This window comes from Heterocephalus glaber, unplaced genomic scaffold, assembly GCF_053883595.1.
Source record: "Heterocephalus glaber isolate CG9 unplaced genomic scaffold, H.glaber_assembly_v1.0 deba00001608, whole genome shotgun sequence".
In the NCBI taxonomy this organism is placed as follows: domain Eukaryota; kingdom Metazoa; phylum Chordata; class Mammalia; order Rodentia; family Bathyergidae; genus Heterocephalus; species Heterocephalus glaber.
Window position 1 is genome coordinate 4,435,813 of NW_028258379.1, and position 22,537 is coordinate 4,458,349.

At 40.1% G+C, this 22,537-nt stretch overlaps 1 protein-coding gene and 2 pseudogenes across 5 annotated transcripts in view; 1 reads left to right on the forward strand and 2 right to left on the reverse strand.

The window, feature by feature from the left end:
* Positions 1–7,489, reverse strand: part of LOC147822737 (protein FAM135A pseudogene) — a 34,578-nt pseudogene extending 27,089 nt beyond the window's left edge. The window contains exon 1 of the transcript XR_015444992.1: positions 1–7,489. This exon is cut by the window's left edge and continues 27,089 nt beyond it. The product of XR_015444992.1 is annotated as a protein FAM135A pseudogene (transcript).
* Positions 1–22,537, reverse strand: part of Ppp2r5e (protein phosphatase 2 regulatory subunit B'epsilon) — a 175,673-nt gene that overhangs the window by 134,297 nt on the left and 18,839 nt on the right. The gene's annotated exons all lie outside the window — the stretch shown is intronic.
* On the forward strand, positions 20,288–20,408 carry LOC147822738 (small nucleolar RNA SNORA40; annotated as a pseudogene).

Consider the following 22,537-nt stretch of genomic DNA (forward strand, 5'->3'; position numbering starts at 1 on the left):
AGACACAACAGAAAGGTGGAAATAATCAAACATAACATTGACATGATGATGAAGTCCTCTATAGGGGCTGAAGTGCAGCTTAAGTGTTCGGCTACTTATTAGTTGCAAGGCGTTCAGATCATCTGCCGAATAATCTCCATCTGTGAAGTGCAGATCCAAGGATAATAGAAAACTCATTTCCTCGAGGGTTTCTTCAATCTTTCCTTCATCCAACAACATTTTAACTTTGATGATCATAACACCATTTAAAACATCTTCATTTTTGTAAAGAATTTGAAATGTTTTACTGCAAATCTGAGAATCATGAACTGAAGCTGGGAAGGCTAAAGTCATTCACACCTGTTTCATGTAACAAACTGGCTTCTACTTTGTGGTGAATTCTTGGTGGAATTTTCATAGCACAAATCTGGTAAAAAATCTCCCTGGAATAAATCCACATTGTAGAACTTGTTTAGCTCCACAGAGAATTCTACCATTGCTTGAACTTCAGTCATTTTTAATTTATATCCAGAAGACAAATCTAGTAACAGCACCTCCGCTGATTAAAACTTCACTTTAATATTATTAAATAACCAATCTTTTTTTTTCTTTTTTTTTTTTTTGGTACCGGAGATCGAACTCGGGTCCTTGCACTTGCGCAGCAGGCAGCGAAACCACTAAATAACCAATCTTGTACTTCCAGTTGCTGGTTCTTGTTGTTAAAAATGTATCATTCCCCAGTTCGTAGAGGTTTCAGTCCATAATCATCTGGCTCCAAGGCAGAGTGGCACATGGCAGAGGGGCAACAGTTCATGGCAGACAGACTTTAGCAAAGCAGTAAAGGCATTATATCACATTTCTTGAGCACCTACTATGTGCCTGGTATAGCAACACACCTTTTATACACATCACTTCATTTAACCCTTACGACAACCCTAAAATATAAGCTCTCTCAATACCCCTATTTCAAAACCAACAGGGAACCAGGCGTGGTGGCGCATGCCTGTAATCCCAACACTCAGGAGGCAGAGGCAGGAGGACAGCAAGTTCGAGGCCAGGCTGGGCTACATAGTGAATTCAGGGCCAGCCTGAACTACAAAGCAAGACCCTGTTTCAAAAAAAAACAACAAAAAAATAAAACCAACAGGGAAAATGAGACATACGGACATAACTTATCTAAGATCACTCAAATAGTAAATGGCAAAACTGGACTAAAACTTAGTGCATCTGCCTGAAAGCACATGTTCTGAGCGCTCTGCCTTCTGGTCACCAGGAGCCAGAGTCCAGAACAGGCCCAGGGTCCCCACAGTCACTCTCAATACCCACTTCACGCTAAGTTACTTTAACCCTTTCACTCTGCTTCCAGCCAACTCAACCAGCTTTAGCCAACACGATGCAACAGGTGGACCAAGATCCATCCCAGTGAGGCTACCGATTGGCCAGAAGACACCAGGGCACTAAGACTCTCAGCTCCCCCACTTTGAAATTTACATTTTAGGTCCTAGGATTTAGCTCAGTGGTTCCACCGCCGGCCTTGCAAGCTCAAGGTCCCAAGTTCAATACCCAGTACCACACACAAAAAAAGAATTTTACATTTTAGACTTGAAGAACATGATTCTAATCAAGAACAAGTCAATCTGCACCTGCACATTTTCAGGTACTTAAAAACTAGAAGAATACGAAAATTAATAACTTTTTCAAACAAACCTTTGAAGAAATTAGACTTGTCAGTTTTTTGGACTGCTCAAACTCTGAGGCATATAACTCTTACAGAGACTCTGATGATTAAATTCTTAGATTATTCTGTTCTGGTGTTGTGTTTTGTTTTGTTGTACTGGGAATCGAACTCTGGACCTTGTGCTTTCGAGCCAGGTGCAGTGCCACTGAGCTAAATCCCAAGCCCTTATTTTGTTTTGTTTTGTTCTGAGACATGATCTCACCATGTAGTTCAGGCTGGCCTCGAACTCTAAGCAATTCTCTTGCCTCAGCCTCCCAAGTGCTAGGATTACAGAGGTGTGTTCTGAACTGTAAATATTTCCACTACGATTGCTTATGTGGCTCACTATGTCTCAGTTATATCTTAGTCTATGATATGCACTATAATTTTAAAAATTATATTGCCTTTATTTTCTGTGATTCAAACATTTCTTAAGGCCAGACTGCCGTTCCTCCTACTCATTCCACCCCCTCTCATTATTCCAAGTAAGAGATTTGCCTGCATGTTATACACACAAAGGTCAACTCACGTGGACTAACAAAATTCCAACTCAAGGTCCAAGAATCAGCAATGGCAAATCCATGAGATAAATTACCCTCAAAGGACAACACCACACCTACGTCAGCTGAGGCTCAGAGAAGGCTAGCCCAGTGGGACTTGAGCAATTTGCTACACAGGCCTGAATATAAGAGATCCGGGGGCTTGCAGGAACTTCAAAAGTGCAAGAAGAAGGTATTAACATAAGTACTGAGCCTACACTATGTCTACAGTGTCTGTTTCATGTGCCACCCAAATCCAAATTCATACATGTGTATATTCAGGCATGTAAACCAGAAGCATACATAACCATTACATTCCTAAATCTATTAACCCTTTATTAAATATTATCAGGCTCGTCTAGCTGAGCATCAGGCAAGGGGAAATAAGTGCCTCTAGCCCAGCAGTGAAGACACATAGACTTCATCTCAGCTATGGGGAAGAGCCATCTCCAAAGTCACTAAGCAGTCGTCACACTGGCCCCACACCCTGAGCCAGGCACTGTTCTTGGCACTAGGGATGAACAGCAAGCAAGCAAAACACTCAAAGTGGCTGCCATCATGGAGCTTCCTGAAGGAGACAGAAAATAAACAAATAAATGTCAGCAGGCTTTAAGTGCTGTGGAATAAAATAAAGCAAGCCAGAGACTGGAAGGAAAGAACACTGTTTCATGTAGGGCTATCAGTAAAGCCTCTCTAGAGAAGGTGACATAAACAGAGGCTGAAAGGACATGAATGAGAGAGCCGTGCTTAGCCTCTGACAGAGATAGCACAAGTGCAGAACCCTGAGAGAGGCAGGACCTGGCACTGCGCAGAAAGGGCCAGGAGGGAAGTGTGCTTAGAAGGCGATGCATGGGGAGGCCAGGGAAACAAGAGGAGGTCAAAGACAAAGGCATCATACAAAGTCCTGCAGCCTCAGTAGGGAATTACAATTTTATTTGAAATAAGATGAGACAGCAATGGAAGGTTTGAAGGGAGGGGTGACATGATCTGAATTCCATCTTCGAATTTGCTCTGGTTGCTGTGTGGGGGACAGAAGCAGGGGTAGAAGCATGGAACCTATTAGGGGGCAAAAGATGACAGTGGTTGAGAAGGAGGTGGCAGAAGAGGAAGTGAGAAGTGGTAGGACTCTAGATAGATTTCAAAATGGAGACAATATCCACTGAAACTGTGACTCCCTGAAGAATACCTACAGCAGAGAGCAAACATGGCCACAGATTCTTTCCTTCCTTGTTTTCATACCACTGCTCCTCTCACAAGAGGTAGAGTCTTCTTCCTCCCTCAGAATTTCAAGTGCCCTATAGCTAGCTTGCTTTAGCCAATGGGATAACAGCAACATGATGCAGGCAGAGGTTGGAAAGTACTGTAACCATGTATGCTTTTCCTCTCCTGCTGCTCTAGAGATGGGCATAGCCACCAAGTGGGAAAGCCCAGGCTAGGCTGCCCAAGAACAAGATTCACAGAGCCCTGGCATGCTTGCAGCCTCAGCCAACCAACAGCTGACCAACTTCACACACGAGAGAAACTATCAACAGCTTTCGGACTGCAGACGCTTGTGTGAGCCTAGAAGAGACAGAGCCATCACACAGCAGAACCCTGCCCCAAATGCCAAATCACACAATGGGGAGCTAAATAAATGGCCATTGTTTTATGCAACCAGGTTTTTGGAGGGGTTGTTAACAGCCAAAGCTGATCCAGTGCCTCAATATCTCCCAGATCAAAGGGTTTCACCAATGGCATTACAAAAACGTCAATCCTAAAGTGAACTGACACAAAATGGGCAGGGTGTTGGTGTGCGGATTAGAAAAGTAAAGAGCATTAATTCACAAATTACTGTGTGGCTCATTAAAGTGTGACATAACAGCCAGAAAGCTAAGTACTTTGTGCAATAAAGTCACGAAGATAAAAATCTCGGAAAAGAGAATAAAAAATTTCATACCACTGTAATTTACCTTCTCAATGTTCCACACAACAGTTCTGAAAACTAAGTACTTTACCTTCCTGCTGAATATCCAAAATCAGGCTCTTCCAATACTATCTAGATCAATGAATAAGCTCTTTCCTTATAGAAACCAACTATATCATGGAGATCACGTTTACTTCTTTCCTTAGCTGATAGAGACAGGTACGTAGACTATGGGTGAGTGGAAAATGGAAGGATAAAGAAACAAGCATACATACCTCAAATCACACTTTGAGTATTAGCATTCATACTTCATCGAAAGATTTCTGTAGCTATCTCCTCACATTGTAACTGACAGTACAGACACTCGATCTAATGATCACTAATGGAGACCAGAGGAAGAGGCATCCCTAGCATGCACAAGGCCCTGGGTTCAATCCCCATCATCATAAAAAAAATAATAATAATGATCACCAATGTCTCATTAAGTAGCCAGACCACAACTACCCTCCTGCTTTTTAATTAGTTTTAAGGTCAAGGTACAAATTGAAACCTTCTATTCCTATCCCCAAAGATGACCACTATTAACAGTTTCCTTGAATTTCCTTCTAGACCATTTCTCTTTCAAAGTTGAAACTGTCAGATGCTGCAATTTTTCAAACTAAACTGTAATTTTGGAGCAGGGGATGTAACTCAATGCTAGTGTGCAACCTAGCATGTACGATTCCTGGGTTTAAGTCCCAGCACCACAAAAATAAGTACATACAATGCTTCCAAGCTATCCCTCTGAATGAATCTAGCAAAATCCTCCTGATATCAGAGCTTTCTAGACTTTATAATAATCTAACATCATTATTACATGCCCAGTTTAAAACAACAGTATTAAAATGGCTTCATTTCTGAAACAGCTCATCCATTATCACAATAAAAAGAAGCCAAAAGCAGTAAAAGACTCCATGCTTCCTCAAACAAGAAAGAGCCAGGGACGAGATTTAGCTCAGCAGTGCTTCGAGTTTGATCCTGGTACCAAAATAAATAAATAATCAAACAAACAATAAAGAGCCCACATAACTATCTAATGGCTGGGGGGAAATTACCTTTTTCGGAACTTAAACAAATTGTTGGAATGGTTAAATGAAAGTACTCACTAGAGTTTACGGACCTAGCTTGCATTTGACATGTGGAAATTAGTTCCCAGGAAGGAAAAAAAAATTCCTGGAGATCCTGATTACCTCTTTCCTGAAGACACACTCCTCAGTAAAGGCTTCTGGGGTCACTCAAGAGTCTACTGGGAATAACACTGCATAGATTTCAAGTAAGAAAGACCAGGACAGACTGAGTCTAATCACAGTATACACAGCAAAACCAAGAGCCTGGAAAATGAGGTATCTAGCAAAAGAAAATCTCCCCAGATACTACACAATCTTTCAAAACTATGAACCGCTAAGTGTGCTTTTCATGTTACTTAAAAATTTAGAAAATGACATCAAGATCCTCCCACTTCTAAATTATACGCACTAGTGAAAGGACAGAAGCATGGATCGCCTAAAACTCACTTTTGGCTGTATATTAAAAATGTTAATAAATGTTATTGGTTGTGGGGGTTGGGAGGTAGGGGAGTGAGGAACAGAGCAATCAGCAAATGCAGACTTTAATTAGGCCTGTCTAAAGCTAAATTAAAAGCTTTTTAAATTTCCTGAACACACATTAAACACACAATAAAAACCAACTGCACGTCCATCTGAGACGAAAGAAACTACACAGAAAGCCAGAGGGGGAACTTTTATAGTGCTTATCTTTCATTAATCACAATGAGCCAAACTGGTGTGTGTGCACTGACAGAAATCCCTATAAGGCAAAAGGGGCCAGGGAAAGGGAAAGGACTAGAATCCCGTGCTCTCTCCTACAACTCACTCGTCCACTCCCACAGGCACTCAGATCCACCCAGAGGAGCCATATGAAGTCAACATTTAGTCTCCAGGCCTGGGCTCTGCCCGTGCCCCCTCTGGCATACTTTGAAAGGAGCTGCGAAGTGCCACTGACTCTCATGGACAGCAAACCTCTGCCCAGTTTAAGCCCGAGATGTGTTTGTTTTATTGTCAAGGATGCACTAGAATCATTTTAATGCTTGTGTGTATTTCTGCTCTTCAGAGATAATCAAATAAATACTACACAGTAAAGACCCCACTAGGGCCAGGGATTTAGCTCAGTGGTTCCAGCGCCTGCCTCGAAAGTGCAAGGTCCTGAGTTCGATCCCTGGTACCAAAAAAAATAAAGACACCCCCCCCCCCACTAAACCTTGATGTCCACGTCATTGCCACATTCATCCATTCAGTAAATTTTCCATGTCTCCTACATTCCATACACTGCCAGCCTCAGATGCAGTGAAGAGGTGATGACAGAACCAGAAAAGGACACTTCTGCCCAGAGCCTTTCCAAGTGCTTGGCAACCTTCAAAACCAAGCGCATCCAGAGACTGTGCTCTGTCAAAAGAACCACCTTACCTACTATAATCATGAACTTCTGCTGTTAAAGCTACACTCCGTTTATTAGACAACTACATCACACAAAAACACTTCATTAAAAAACAACAATGTAGAATATCTAATCTGCAAACCAGAAAGGGTGACTATAAAGCAAAAGTAATAAGAATCACCACTGCTTTATCAACATGAAGAATTGCTTTTTCCTGCCTGAAAGGATGGTTTCACTCAACAAGCACTCACTGAAGGGCTGGGGATTTAGCTCAGTGGTTTTGCCGCCTGCTGCACAAGCACAAGGGCCCGAGTTCGATCCCCAGTACCAAAAAAAAAAAAAAAAAGAACAAGCATTCACTGAGCAGTGAAAATGTGAGGGGGAACTACCCTAGATCCCAACAATACAACTGTGTGCCTGTGGACCCTTCCCTCAAGCATGGAAATATGACAACCATTAATTACCAAACGCCTACCATATGGCAGGCACTTCTCTCTGGTCATTTTACCTATACTATCTCTCTAATGATTCCTAGAGAACAGATATCATCACCACTTCGCAGAGGAGCAAACTGAGGAAACCTGAGGTTGCTTTGTCCAAGGTTACCCTGCTTGCATGGAAACCTGGATGGAATTCTATGATATCTGCCTGGTTCATAAATCTCTCCTCTGCTCATAACTCTATCTGCTGGACATGCAACATCTTTGTAAATCATCAGTCCCGAGCTGTCTCTGTATTTCTGACCTGCCCACAGCTCTGCCTGCAAAACAATTAAGATACTCCTGTACAGAGAGAGGACCCAGGATTTCAAACAGTGGCACCACGCCTGCCTCTCAAGCTCAAGGTCCTGAGTTATCCACGGGGGGGGGGGGGGGGGGGGGTACAGAGAGACAAGGAACTAAGTGACAAAAAAATTTTTGTTTTAAAAAATGGATATGAAAAAAACTTCATACATTGTCTCAAACTTCAATAAAGCTGAAATTAAACCGTATATAAACCATACACCTAAACTATACATACACATGGCTGGAAATCAAACCATACATACATTCCAGGGCTGGTGATTTAACTCAGTGGTTCTGCTGCCTGCCTCACAAGTTCAAGGTCCCGAGTTCGATCTCTGTATCAAAAAAAACCCATATATACATTCCAGCTTTGACGGAATCACTGGTTCTTTCAATCTTTGGGTTTTTATTCAAATTCTTTAAAATAGAAACTTCAGGGTCTACCAGCTCAAGAAAGTAACTTGGAAAGAGGATTCTGCCTGGCATAGCAGTTCTATCACAATGAGCTCTGAACGGTCACTCAGTGACATCTTAAAGCCCGGGTCTCACTCATTACACACCCACTCCAAATACACATACATGTTGCTTTTGCAAAGATGGTCATTCGGTCACTTATCTTACTTGAACTCATTATGAAAGGAAAAAATGCAGGAAGGTAAGTACATTTTCTGGTCTTGACAAAAACTGAAGACATGTCAACAATAATACTCCCTCTGTCCTGAGGTGAGTATGAGTGCTGTGGACACTGTAGTACCCTAACTAACTGTGAGGGAAGAACAAAGGAAAGGAAGCATTAAGTTGAATAAAGACCACATACAGGCCACAGTGCTAGTCAAAATTACACATGCACAAATCCACAACTTCAGTTCATAAAAATAGCTTGCAATACTTACTAATGAGGAAAAATGTTTTAAATTCATATTCTAAGCCACCTGCTCCGAAGATACTTTTGCACAATTCCTTCAGATTTTTTTAAAAGACTGTTCAATGCTCACACTTAGCGGAAGGTGCTAAGCTAACACCTATCTCCTTCTCAGCCCAGTAGCTTCCACCAATCTCTCAACTGCATTGGGCAATGACCACCAGTCCCTCTAGATGTTTCTCGGTGACCATATCCAACGTCATTACACACATCTAACACCCCAACTTCCACCCCCTCCAACTCATCACACACACCAGCTGGGGAATACAGGTGAACAAAATGTTTTAACATCTGTCACAATGCAATGCAGCTCACACTTGGCTAGACAAATCCTTGGGTTCAGTATAATGTACTAATTCTGACAGCTTCCAAATGTTACTTCACTCAAAAAAAAATTTTAAATGCTTTTTAAAGTTCAGTAGGCAAATGAAATACATAGCGATATATTATTTTACATGATGTAGTAGAATATGGATTTTTAAAAACACTTGCCTAAACAGAGTATACAAAAAAAAGATCATCTTGGGCCGGGGATTTAGCTCAGTGGTTTCGCTGCCTGCTGCACAAGCGCACGACCCGAGTTCGATCCCCAGTACCAAAAAAAAAAAGATCATCTTAACAAGATCTACTTGAGTACTTGAGACCCAAGACTTAAGACTCAGATAAAAGTATTTATAAGTAAATCACAATAGGCCTGGGGCTATATAGCTCAGCAGAGCATGCCTAAGTAAGCATAAGACCCTGCATTCAATCCTTGTACCAAAAAAAACCAGACAGACAGACAGAGACATAAGACAACAAAAACAGGTAATGTTTTTAAATGTCACCATGAGCTGGACCCTGTCATCATTGTTGGCTATATTAACTCATTTTATCCTCATAACTACCCACCCTATTAGGAGGTTCTTATAACTTGTCTTCTCCAAATGAGCCAAACAAGCCCAGCAAAGAGGCAAAAATGTCTTTAATCATCCTCACATTTATGGACAGAAATGAGTATCAAAATCAATGACTCTGATACCCTAATATGCAGAAATTATTCTCTTTAAAAGACAGTACACAATTACACACAGCTTTATTTCAAAAGCGGGGGAGAGATCTCTAGCCAAGAAATGTAGGTGGAATGTAAAATACATTAACATACAAATGAAAAAGATTGTTCCATTAAGTAAAACTGTGAAGAAATATAATTTCACCAAGATAATTTTAATATCAACTACAGATTTGTGCTCACAGGAAAGCACATTGTATGACTAATCATGAAATGACTAAAGTCATTTTGAAATTCTTTAATCACTTAGGTACGAGAGTAGTCAGTTAAAAACTATCAAAGGCTCCAAACACTGCAGTCCTTCTATTTATTTTATTAGACTTTCCCACAGGTCAGAGTGTTCAGAAACCATAGAGGATGCTCTTCTTACGGAAACCATCACAAATCCCAGGCTGCTTCCAGCACTGGTGGCAAAAAGCACTCAATCCACTCATTTCTTGCCACCTACACAATACAGCACAGATAACTCTCCATGACTTACATCATAATAGTTCAGGGAAATTTTAAATTAGCAAATGACAAGGAGGTGGATTCAATTTTTAACTTCATTCAATTTGTCAAATGTGAAATGCTCCCAATTATTTATTTTGAAATAATGTTCAAAATAACCATAATACCACAAACGTTAAATGTTAGGCATTAATGTGATTTTTACTCTTACGTACTTATTTAATGAACATCAACTGATGCTGATGGTAATTCTAGCACTAATCATCTACCCTCCAAAATACAATTAAACCTACTACTTTATATTCCTTATATTCCTTTATATTCAAGCTGTTTCTAAAACACTGAATTAAAACACCCAAAAACCAAAGATCATGCCCTTAAACAACACAGTGGCATTTATGGGGCATAGAGCTAAAAATACAAATGGGTTTTATTTGCCTTCTCTAATTCTTTTATAGTTTTATGTTATATATAAAAATTTATTTTTTGTGTAGTCTGGAAGTAAAATGGCAATTTTTTTAATGCAAAAAATTAAAAGATTTGCTTTCAAAGTCTCAGTACTGTAAAACATGACAAGCACAATGTCATCAACATAAACAAACATATTTTTGGCTTTTTGAGACAGGGTCTTGCTATGTAGTAGTTCAGGCTGGCCTTGAACTTACTATGTAGCCAAGACTGACCTCTCAAGGAAATCCTATCTCAGCCTACAGAATGCTGGGATTATAGCTCTGCAGCACCACACCTGGCTTCGTGAACTTTTTAAAATTCTAATTCCAATAATAAATTATCTCAAGGTAACTATCCATCATAATGTTACTAAACATCACATGGAATGATTTTTTTTAAAAAGCGTAATATAAGAATACATAAACATGGAGATTTCCAGGAAGATGGTGGAGTGGTGAACAGCAGAGAAACAGCCTCTCCAAGATTTGGTGTCCACACACTAGAATATAGCAACAGGAGGAAGAGGAGAAGGAGGGAAATAGGTCCCTGGGACCTGGGACCCAGCAAGGACCTGAAATGAGAATGGAAGCCCATAGGGAAAGCAAAGAGAGACTTCAACAAAGAAGGAGTGGCAAGCGGCGCTTTCTCCCTGAGCCCTGACTCAGTGCGTGGGAAAGGCAGCAATCACTCCTGGTGAGCCCAGAAGCCTCCACAGAGAAACACACCGATGGAACGAAGGAGTGGACACACAGGACTGCAGTACTTGCTGAGTACTGAACTGTGGGTTCAGACGCTCCCCAGGAGAGTGCAACTGGCTGGTGACCATCTTGGAGAGGGGCCATCTGAGCTCAGAACTCAGAGCAGCTGAGGGCTGCCTCCATCAGGGTGAGGCAGAATCGAGTTCAAGTCAGCAGGAGATCAAGGAGCCAGGTTCAAGCCAGCAGAGGGTACACGGGGTGCTGCAGGCTGAACAAATCAGGTTCTAGTCTCACAGCCAGAAACCATACTGAGTTTTAGAACTAACACTGCAGGCTTCCTGGGATTATTCACTACCCCACCGTAAATCTGGCTTCTTGGGATTAATCAACATGAATCTGGCCTCTGTGTGCCAAATTTATCTACCGGTGACACAGAGACACCCCTTGAAGTGGGCATTTTTTTGCTTTTTCCTTTTCTGGTTTTTGGTTTCTTTTCTTTTTTTCTTGACTGTTTGTTCCTGTTTTCATGCAACTGTGAACATTGTTTCCAGATTTTGCTGGTGTTCTGTTCTTGTTTTTCTTTCTTTCTTCTCCCCTGACCTTGTCTTCTTCACCAAGTTTTGGAAAGTTTGCATATTGCTTCTACTCTCTTCCTCTTCTTCTATTTCTCTATTTTTCCCCCTTTCACCCATTTTAAATTTTCTCCCCTAAGGGTAAAATTGCAATACTGAGGACATATTTATCCTATACAGTTTTCTAATTTGTTTCAGATTCTTTTTTTTTCATATTTCTTCACATTTTATTCTCAGTTCCTTGGCTGGGGAAAGGAGGGAATCTCATCACAGAATCACACTGTTGTGCGGACTCCAGACAGATGGGGTGGAGTTTCTCCTTCTCATCGTCCAGGCTATGGATAGCCAGAAGAGGTGGACCACGGCTGCTGGGGAACCAGGGCTGCTGTGAAAAAGACCGGAGCCGGGTGTGGAATTGCCCACGGAGGGCACATGTTGCAGGGCACCCATCTAGTGGCCCACAGGTGCTCCACAAAGATCACAGGAGGGGCGGCACGCAGAGGTGCCTCCAGCCAGATGGACATGCCACAGCTCTAGGGCTGACACGCTGGAGGGTGATAAACAGCATCTTCCCAGAGAGCACCTGAGAGGTCCCGTTCCTGCTGTGTGTGTACCAGGATCCCGTGCTGGGCCTCTCCATAAGGATATGGCAGGGGTTGGCTCCTGGGTCTCTTGATGGCCTCACAGATAGTCCAGTATAAATCCTGCAAATTTGTCAGCAAGCATAAACACTTACTCCAGCTCTTCCATATGCCCTTCTGACGGAGACGCTGGGCAATGGCTCAAGACATTATGTGATTCCTGTACTTCCCTCCAATGTTAACCTCACGTTCCAGACATTCCCATTCGTGAAGGAAGCTCTGGATGTCCTCATCACTTCATGGCTGAGGGACCTGGCCTGAGGAAGTTGCACCTGTCCCTGGTTCTTGATTTCCATTTCTCTCCTTTGGTGTCTCCATCTTTCTGGAAATTTCTGTCTAAGTTGCTACTTTCTCCATTCCGTTTCTGTGTTTCTTCCTGGAGTCTCTGCTGCAGCCCAAGGACCTGTTCCTGATGGAACCGCGAGGGTCGGCGGTTCCTGGCATAGAGATCTCCAGATTTTCTTATATAACCACAAATATAGTGCATACTGTTAAAGGTGGTAAATTAATAGTTACCACAGTTGTCGTTTTCTAGGCTGTTTTTCATGCTATTCTTTTTTTTTTTTTTTTTGGTACCAGGGATCGAACTTGGGTCCTTCCATTTGCGAGGCAGGCGGCGGAACCATTTCATGCTATTCTTACTGGTGATTGTACTACTTTAGCCAAGGTGACAAAATCTTTTTAATCAGTTGTTTGTCCTGATTTGCCAAAACTGAGATTGCCTAAGCGTCATAAACAATATAGACCAGTGCCAAAGAACCAGGGGATAGTCCAAGTATGCACCAACTTCTCGGCCCCAATAAATTGAACAGATAGGATCTTGCAACAGACTCAACACCCAAAAGCTAGCTACACCTGGTAGACATCTCTGAGAGGTAGTCATTTCTTAAGGGTTCTAAATACTAGCAATAAAGCTACTTCTCATACAGAATTTACAAGCATTAACTCAGGAATTAAACTAAACACAAAAAAAAAGCAAAAAATGAGAAGACACTTAAACAAGATGCATTCATCTCAGACTTCCAGCTCACCAAAGGCAAACTCAGAGGGTAATGAGGTGGAACAACCCAAAAGTTACCCACCTGGCCTCTCCAAAGTGGTAACAGCAGAAGTAACAAAGCATATGAATGAGGCTCTAGAAAAAAATCAAATTGGAAATAGGTTCTTAGATAATACAGAAATGCTGACCATAATGAAAGATGTGATTATAGAGACTTTAGAGCCAATACAGAAAGAAAAAATAGAGGAGCTTATGAAAATGATGGAAACCATGAACATTCAACATAGGAAAGATAAAGAATCTTACATAGAATCAAACAGATAGCCAAGAGATTGAAAATTTCATTGAAAGTATACACAGCAGAATGAGCCAACATGAGGACAGAATATCAGCTACAGAAGACAGGATTGGGGTTATCCATCGTGAAAAGAAAGATTTCTTAAAAGTAGCAAAGGAGGGCCAGGGAATGAGCACAGTGGTGCTGCAACTGCCTTGCAAAGTGCAAGGTCCTGAGTTTGATCCCTGGTACAGATCAAGAAATATATCCAACAGCTACTAGATAACGCAAAAAAGAATAACAAACAATTTATAGGAGTCAATGAAAAACCAGGAGATAGCGCAAACCTGTTCACAGAAGTAATGGCAGGAAACTTCTGAAGCAGAGAAAAACATTTTGAAATATATATTAAGTGAGACATATAAAACTCCAATTAGCCATGATCAAAAAAAATCTACAACAAGGCATATAATAGTCAAGATTCCAAATATTCAACAAGAACAGAATATTAAAACTGTAAGAAGAAAGAAACACATCATCTATAAAGGAAAGCCCATCAGAATCACAGCAGACTTCTCACCATAAGCCCTCAAGTCAAGGAAAGCTTGGAGTGAAGTATTTCTTTCCTTTTTTTGTTGTTTATATTGTAGTTTTTGTTTTTTTCAGACTGGGTCTCACTTTGTAATTCAGGCCAACTTTGAACTCATGGTGACTGTCTCTTTTTATTGGGGGGAGGGGGCGCCAAGGTGATTCTCTTGCCTCAACTTCTCAAGTGCTGGGATTACAGGTATATACCACCACACCCAGCTTGGAGTAAAGTATTTCAAGCCCTAAAAGAAAACAACTTCTGGGCCAGGGATTTAGCTCACTGGCATCATGCAAGCACAGGGTCCTGAGTTCGATCCCTGGTACAGCAAAAAAAAAAAAAGAAAAGAAAACAACTTCCAATCCAGAATGATGTAACCCACAAAACTCTCTTTCAAAACTGATGGAGAGGAGGCCAGGAATGAAGCTCAGTGGCACCACACTTGTTTGGCAAGTGCAAGGTCCTGAGTTTGATCCCCAGTACCAAAAAAAAAAAAGAATTTCATGACCACCAAACCACCACAACAAAACATTCTGAAGGACGTTCTAGAAAGAGACAAGTCGGCTACAAATACATGAACCCCAACAGAATGAATCCACCAGGCAAGGCAACAAATAGAGGGGTAAAAAAGGAAACCAACAACAAGAAAATAACATGACAAGAATAAGTCGATACAGGGCTGGGGATTTAGCTCAGTGGTTCCGCCACCTGCCTCACAAGCACAAGGCCCTGAGTTCAATGCCTGGCACCAAAAAAAAAAAAAAAAAAAAACGAGTAAAGTCAATACATATCAGTTAACACCATCAATTTAAATGGACTCAATCCACCATTCAAAAGAGACAGTCTGGAAGAATTTATGAAGAAAAAAGATCCAACAATATGCTGCATAAAGAAACCCATGCAATTCAAAAGGAAATTCACAGACTGAAAGTCAAAGGATACAAAACAATACTCCACGTGACAGGTACCTGAAAAAAAAACAGGCGTAGCTATCCTACTTGCAGACAAAGTGGACTTCAAGCCAAGGCTGATTAAGAGAGACAAAGAAGGTCATTACATCCTTATAAAGGGTCAGAGATAACAATCATAAATATATATGCACCAAATACCAGCATATCCAACTATATAAAACAAATATTAACAGACATGAAAAATCAAATAAGCACTAATAAGTTGTAATTAGGGACCTCAATACCCCACTGTCACAAATAGACACATCAACTAGACAAAAAAAAAAAAAAATCAAAGAAGTATGAGAACTGAACCAAACTTTTGAACAAATGGACTTAGTAGCTGTCTACAGAGTGTTCCACTGACAACATTAGAATACACATTCTTCTATGCTGCACATGGGACGTTCTCCAAAATGGACCACATACCAGCTCATAGAACATGCTTGAGTAAAGGCAAAGGAACTGAAACTATCCCATGCATATTATAAGACCATAGAGCAATGAAATGGGAAATCAATGGCAAGAGAAACCACAAATACTTCATAAACACATGGAAATTAAATAACACCCTCCTGAACAATCAATGGGTCACAGAAGAAATTATAGACAGTTTCTGTAAATCACAATACTAATACAACATACTGGCACTTATGGGACACAATGAAAACAGTCCTATGACAGAAGTTTATAGTGATGAATTCCCATATCAGGAAAACAAAGTGGGCTCAAATAACCTAATATTGAACCTCGAGCTTCTAGCAAAGAAAAGCAATCAAGCCCAAAGCTCGTACAAGGGAAGAAATGATAAAGATTAGAGCAGAAATTAATGCAATTGAGACGAAGAAAGCAATACCAAAAACATCAACGAATCAAAGAGTTCTGTAGAATATTAAATAAAATTGACAAAAATCTTAGCCAACCTTATCAAAAAAAAGAAAGAAAAAACTCAAATTGATGCAATTAGGAATGAAAAGGGTGAAATCACAACATATCCTCCAGAAATCCAGAAGATCAATAGCTACACTTCAAGAACCTGTACTAAGATAGAAAATACAAAAGAAATGGACAGATTCCTAAATACAAATAAATTACCAAAGTTGAATGAAGACAGAAAAATTCTAAATAAACCAATATCAATAAAACTGAAGAAGTAATTAAAAACCTACCAATGAAGAAAAGCCCAGGCCCTTACAGATTTACTGCTGAATTCTACAAGAAATTTAGAGAAGACCTAATGTCACTATTTCTCAAACTCTTTAATGAAATTAAAAGAGAAACAGTACTCCCAAATTCATTCCTGGAAGCAAAACATACTCGGATACCAAAATCAAAAAAAGATCCAACCTAAAAAAAAGTACTACTGTACAGGCCAATCTCCCTAATGAATACTGACACAAAAATCCTCAATAAGATACTGGCAAACAGGATGAAGCAAATCATCAAAGAAAATTACACACCATGACCAAGTAGGATTCATCCCAGGGTTGCAGGGATGATTGAACATATCCAAATCAATAAATGTAATACACCTTATCAACACAGACAAGGACAAAAACCATATAATCATCTCAATAGATGCAGAAAAAGCATTTGACAAAATCCAATACCCATTCATGATTTTAAAAAACCCTACAGAAAATTGGAATAGTCTTTATCTAAATCTGATAAAAGTCATCTATGATAAATCAACAGTCAACTTCATACTAAATTAACAAAAACTGAAAGCTTTCATTCTAAAATCAGGAACAAGACAAGGATGTCACTATCACCACTCTTATTCAGTGGAGTTCTGGAAACATTAGTCAGAGCAATTAAGAGAAAAGAAAAAAATAAGGATAGGAAAGGAAGAAGTTAAATTTTCATTATTTGCAGAAGACATGATACTCCTACATAAGAGATCCCAAAACTCCACCAAAACTTCCAGGTTTAATAACCCAATTCAGTAGCGTAGCTCAATGCAAAATCATCACTCAAAAATCAATAGCATCCCTGTACACAACAAACTCACTGAGAGAGAAATTAGGGAAACAACACCATTCACAATAGCATCCAAAAATAACATGAAATACCTAGGAATCAATCTAATGAAGGAAGAAAAAGACCTTTACATTGAAAACTACACTACTCTGAAAAAGGAGATGGAAGAGATTATCAGAATGAAAAGATATCCCTTGTTCTTGGGTAGGAAGAACCAATATAGTGAAAATGGATATACTTCCAAAATTGTTATACAGATTTAATGCAATCCCCAGGAAATTATTAACAGCATATCTCAGCAAAAGAAACCACCAACAGAGTGAAGTGACAACTCACAGTGCGGGAAAAAAATTTTGCCAGCTCTTCCTCAGACAAAGGACTAATATCTAGAATATATAAAGTCAAAAAAATCAGATACCTCCCAAATTCAAAGACCCAACCTAAAAACTGGCGTCTGAAATGGACAGACACTTCTCAGATGTGTAGAAATGGCAAATAAATATATGGGAAAATGTTCAACATCACTAGTCATTTGAGAGGTGCAAATTAAAACAATATTGAGATTCCATCTCACTCCAGAAAAAATAGCTATTATCAAGAACTCAAACAAAAACAAATGCTTGCGGGGCTGTCCAGGAAAAGGAGCACTTCTCCACTGTTGGTAGGAGTGTAGACTGGTTCAATCACTGTGGAAATCAGGGTGGAGATGCCTCAAAGAACTAAAACTAGCTGGGTGTGGTGGCACATGCCTGTAATCCCAGCACTTGAGAGGCTGAGGCAGAAAAATTTCTGAGAGTTTGAGGCTACCCTGGGCTACACAGTAAGTTCAGGGCCACCCTGAAGTAATAGTGAGACCCTATCTTAAAAAAAAAAAAAAAAACTAAAATTATAGGTTCCACTCCACCCTCTTCTTGGTATCATCTCAAAAGAATTAGAAGCATCATACCACAGCAATATATGCACACCCATGTTTATAGATGCACAGTTTGTAATAGCTAAATCTTGGAAACAGCCCAAATACCCATCAAACAATAAAAAGGTAGTTTTTTAATACAATGGAATACTACTCTGCCATAAAGAAGGATAAGCTTGAGACATTTCTAGCTAAATGAATGCACCTTGAGACCATAATCCTAAGTGAAATAAACTGGACACACGTTTTTAAACATCGTATTTTTTCATATTTTTTTCTCTGGCATGAGAAAACAAAAGTGGAAATAAGGACCAAAATGTACAACTGATACCGGGAAATGGGAAGAAAATGTTCAATTGAAAAAGGTAACAAAGAAGGTGAGAGGGGGAAAGGAAGGAAAAAAGAGATAGGAGAGATAAGGAAAAAAGAGAATAGAAGAAAAAACTGGAAACAAAGCTTTTGTAAATAAGGAGGGGAAAGAGTCGAAGTAAGTGGAGAGGAATGGGGAAAAAAGGAGCAGGATATATCATGTACAGGTGCAAATTCCCTATGATGAATGTTATCATTATGTACATCTAAAATGTACCAATAAAGGTTTTGCTTCAAAAAAATGACAAAAGTATAAAAGATGGTGACTTGACACAAACACAGATGGATAAAGGAGGTCCTAATAACAGCTGAAAAGTTATCTTCAAATTTACAGAACCATTTCAGCATTACTGGTTTATTCACATTACTTTCCTGACCCTGGAATTCTAGAAGTGACCACTTGTCATTCCCAAAGTGCCATAACTGTGGATTACATTTTCTATTCTGCAGAAAAGGAAAATGCTGGGCACCCAGGAGCTGAAGCTGCTTTGATTGGTGGCTTGAAACTCCTAGAGTGTCACTTCTTACAGAAAAAGACTTATAGACTGTTAAGGGACTTCCAAATAAAAATATCTCTTCAGATCATCTGCCTTTATTGGCTAAGTTCAGACTTGAGCTCTGACTCTTCTTGGTTATATATGTAATTTTCTTTCCAATTTTTTTCAACAACTGTGAAGTTTTGCAGTGTTTGCATGTTGTTTATTTTTGTGCCATGGAGTAACAGATATCAGAAGAAACAAGTTTTAAAATAATTTTCTTTTTTAATAATAAAAAATATTTTCCTGAAAATTAAGATCTAAATACTCTGTTGTAAAAGACGTATAAGTATTTTTTATTCTAATTCTAGTAAAATTGGTAGTGGTTTTTAAAAAATACATAAACATGAGGAGAAAACGTTATTCCTCATGACTGGGCAGAGGTCTGTAGTGATCTGCATATTTTATATTTGTATATTTGTGAGTAGTAAATTCCCTTTTGAATCAAGGATACATTCTTTATGCCGGTCTGAGTGATTTGGCTCTGACCACTTTAATAAATTCACCCAGCATCTGGCTGTCAGCTTTCATGGCCTTGTGAAAAGACCCTATCTTGCCCCATATTTAGATCTCAATATAAATACTTCCAGCTCGGTGTGGTGGTGCCTGCCTGTAATACCAGCACTTGAAGCTGAGGCAGGAGGATCACTAGGAGGCCAACCTGGTCTATACAGTGAGCTCAAGGCCAGTCTGAATTATATAGTGTGATCCTGTCTCAAAAAGCAAAACAAAAAAAGAAAACATCACTTCCTCCAAGAAATGGTCCCTGAATGGCCCTCTTAGTTCTCCAGTATAATGCTAGAATTCTTTGTCTTGTTGATTAATGTTTATCTGGCCCAAGAAGAGAGAAATCAATCCTATTTCACTCATCACTAAGCTCCCAGGACTCTGTCTAGTACATCACACCCCTCAACAGAAACTTATCGAATATATGGATTGAATTATGAAGTCCAGGAGAACAATTTCAAAGAGAATTTAAGGTCCTTTGAGAGGAATGAGTTCCCAGGTCAGATGCAGGCTCCTTTCAGAGCTGTTTGCTTTTCATATACTTTGAAAAATGTTACACACAGTTTCCTTCACCATAATTCAAGTATATGTAAAAATCCACCCCTCCTAAGCCCAAATGTTTCACTAAAGTATGTACCATGTCTAGACCACCCCTCTCAACCAGGAAAGCCTAAATTCCAGTTACTTGAAATGTCTATTACAATTTCAAAATATAAATCTAAATACAATGAAATATAACTCTATCCAACTTTTTTCAGACATAACTGAGAAGTAAAGTACAAAGTTTTCTCAGTCACCAAAGACTACATCAGGCCCCCTTACATCTGGAAATTTACAGTCAGAGCTCCCAAGATGTGACCACAGCCCAGGTGGAAGCCATGGCATCCGAGAACTTCACCTGAATTGCTTTTGATTAAAATAGTTTAAGCTTTCTTGAAATAAAAAGCATTATTTTTAAATAACAGATTACCACTAAAACCATCAGTTAGTAGCACGTATGTGTGTCTTTGTGTGAACAAAGACTTATGGACAACTGCAGAAAACAAATCATCTTTTGATACATAGAACTTATTGTTCAGGTTGAGTACTGATACATAAAAGGAATATCACGATACCCAAGACAGGTGATAAAAGTAATGAGCTATTGATAGCCATAAAGGCTGGTTCCAGAACTGAAGAGCTGATAATTAAACCATAGGACATGAAGGAAATCTTAGCTACATTGGTTTAGTATTCATAAATCATGTTAACACCAAGATGGCCCTTCTCTTAGGCTTTTACCTTAAAATTGTGATGTCTGGATTGCAGGTACTGCCAAATCCCACACATCTGTACTATTCTTGAGTGTGACAGCTTAGGAATGCATATGATTATACTCACCTATGTTTAGAGAATGTTTCTAAACTGAGAACCAGGCAGATCTACTACTACTCTAAAAATGATCAAAATGGGGTTGGGGATTTAGCTCAGTGGTTCCAGCGACTGCCTTGCAAGCGCAAGGTCCCAAGTTCGATGCCCAGTACCAAAAAATAAATAAATAAATATAAATAAAAATAAAAATGATCATAAGGGGCCAGAGATTTAGCTCAGTGGTCCACCGCCTGCCTCACAAGCTAAGGACCTGAGTTCCATCCCTGGTACCAAAAAATTAAAATTAAAATTAAAATTAAAAATGATCATAAGTAAGCTGAAGAAATTGGACCCCAAAGACCTTAGGTGGGGAGTTTTGATGTTGTCCTAAGTATGTCCATAATTCAAGAGGAGTTAAAGGAAGCCCAAATTAAAGATCTGAGGCGGATAACTGTGGATTAAGCATAGGCTCTTTTCAAGTTGCAGGAAGGCCTTGGGCATGGTCAGCTGGGCATCCTGGGTGGGCGTCCAGGGTCCTAGGCAGCAGCCTCGAGCCCTAGAGTGTGGCAGCCAGATGTCCCAGGTAGGGGCCTCCAGTGCTAGGTGTCTGGCATCCCAGAGGATGGTGGTCTGGAGTGGTGAGGGCGGTAGGTGAGTCCTTGGGCCCCAAACCACTGAGGGACTGGCTCTGAGGACAAAGACAAGGCTGTAACCTGATGCTCCACAGCTTCACAGCTGGAACACAGACTCTAGGCTCTTTTCAAAAGGGCTGCCCTGAAGATGAATCTTACAGAAGGTTCACAGGAACTAAATGCACAGTAGGAAAAATTAAACAGAAGAAAGGGAGCCGACAACAGGAAAATAACACGACACCAGTAAATCAATACATATATAACTATCAATGTCTCTGTTATGACTTATGACAGATGTCCCCCCAAAACTTCATGCTTTTCCAGAGGTGGTTGAATCTACAGTGTGTGACTGATTCATGGTGAGGCTAGGCCCAAAGGCAATGGGATTAAGGGCCTGAGTACTGCCTGCCCTAAATAGTCTGAATAAAATAAAGGGGGGGGGGCAGGTAAAAAGGGCAGGAAGATGCTGGTAAGGTTCCCTTGCTGCTTCTGTTGTCTTCTGTACCATGAACTGTTCCCCCTCTGCCACCCTGCCTTGGAGCCGGCTGATTATGGACTGAAACCTCTACAAACCTTTCCTCTAACTTGAGGAGTCAGTTATTTTGTCTCAGCAACCAGAGAAAAGTAACTAACACATTCTCAATTCACCATTAAAAGAAACAGACTGGAGGGGGGGGTGGATTTAGCTCAGTGGTTCCGCCACCTGCCCCACAAGCACAAGGACCTGAGTTCAATCCCTGGTACCAAAAACAACAACAAAAAGAAACAGACTGGAAGAATGGATTAAAAAGCAAGATCCAACAATATGCTGCACACAAGAAACACATTTAATTCAAAAAGAAATTCATAGACTCAAAGTCAAAGAATACAAAACAATACTCCATGCAACAGGAACCAAAAAAAAAGCAGGGGTAGCTATTCTACTTGCAGACAAAGTGAACTCCAAGGGTTGGGGATTTAGCTCAACAGCACGGTGCCTGCCTTGCAAGCGCAAGATCCTGAGTTCGATCCCCAGGACCCCCCCCCGCCAAAAAATAAACCACAGCAGTGTGAAAACCCCAAAGCGGACTTCAAACCAAGGCTGATTAAGAGAGACAAAGAAGGTCACTACATCTTTGTAAAGAGAACAATCCAACAGGAAGAGATAACCATAAATATATATGCACCAAATACCAGTGCACCTAACAGATTATAAAATAAATATTAACAAACATGAAAAATCAAAAAGCAGCCAGGGATTTAGCTCAGTGGTTTCACA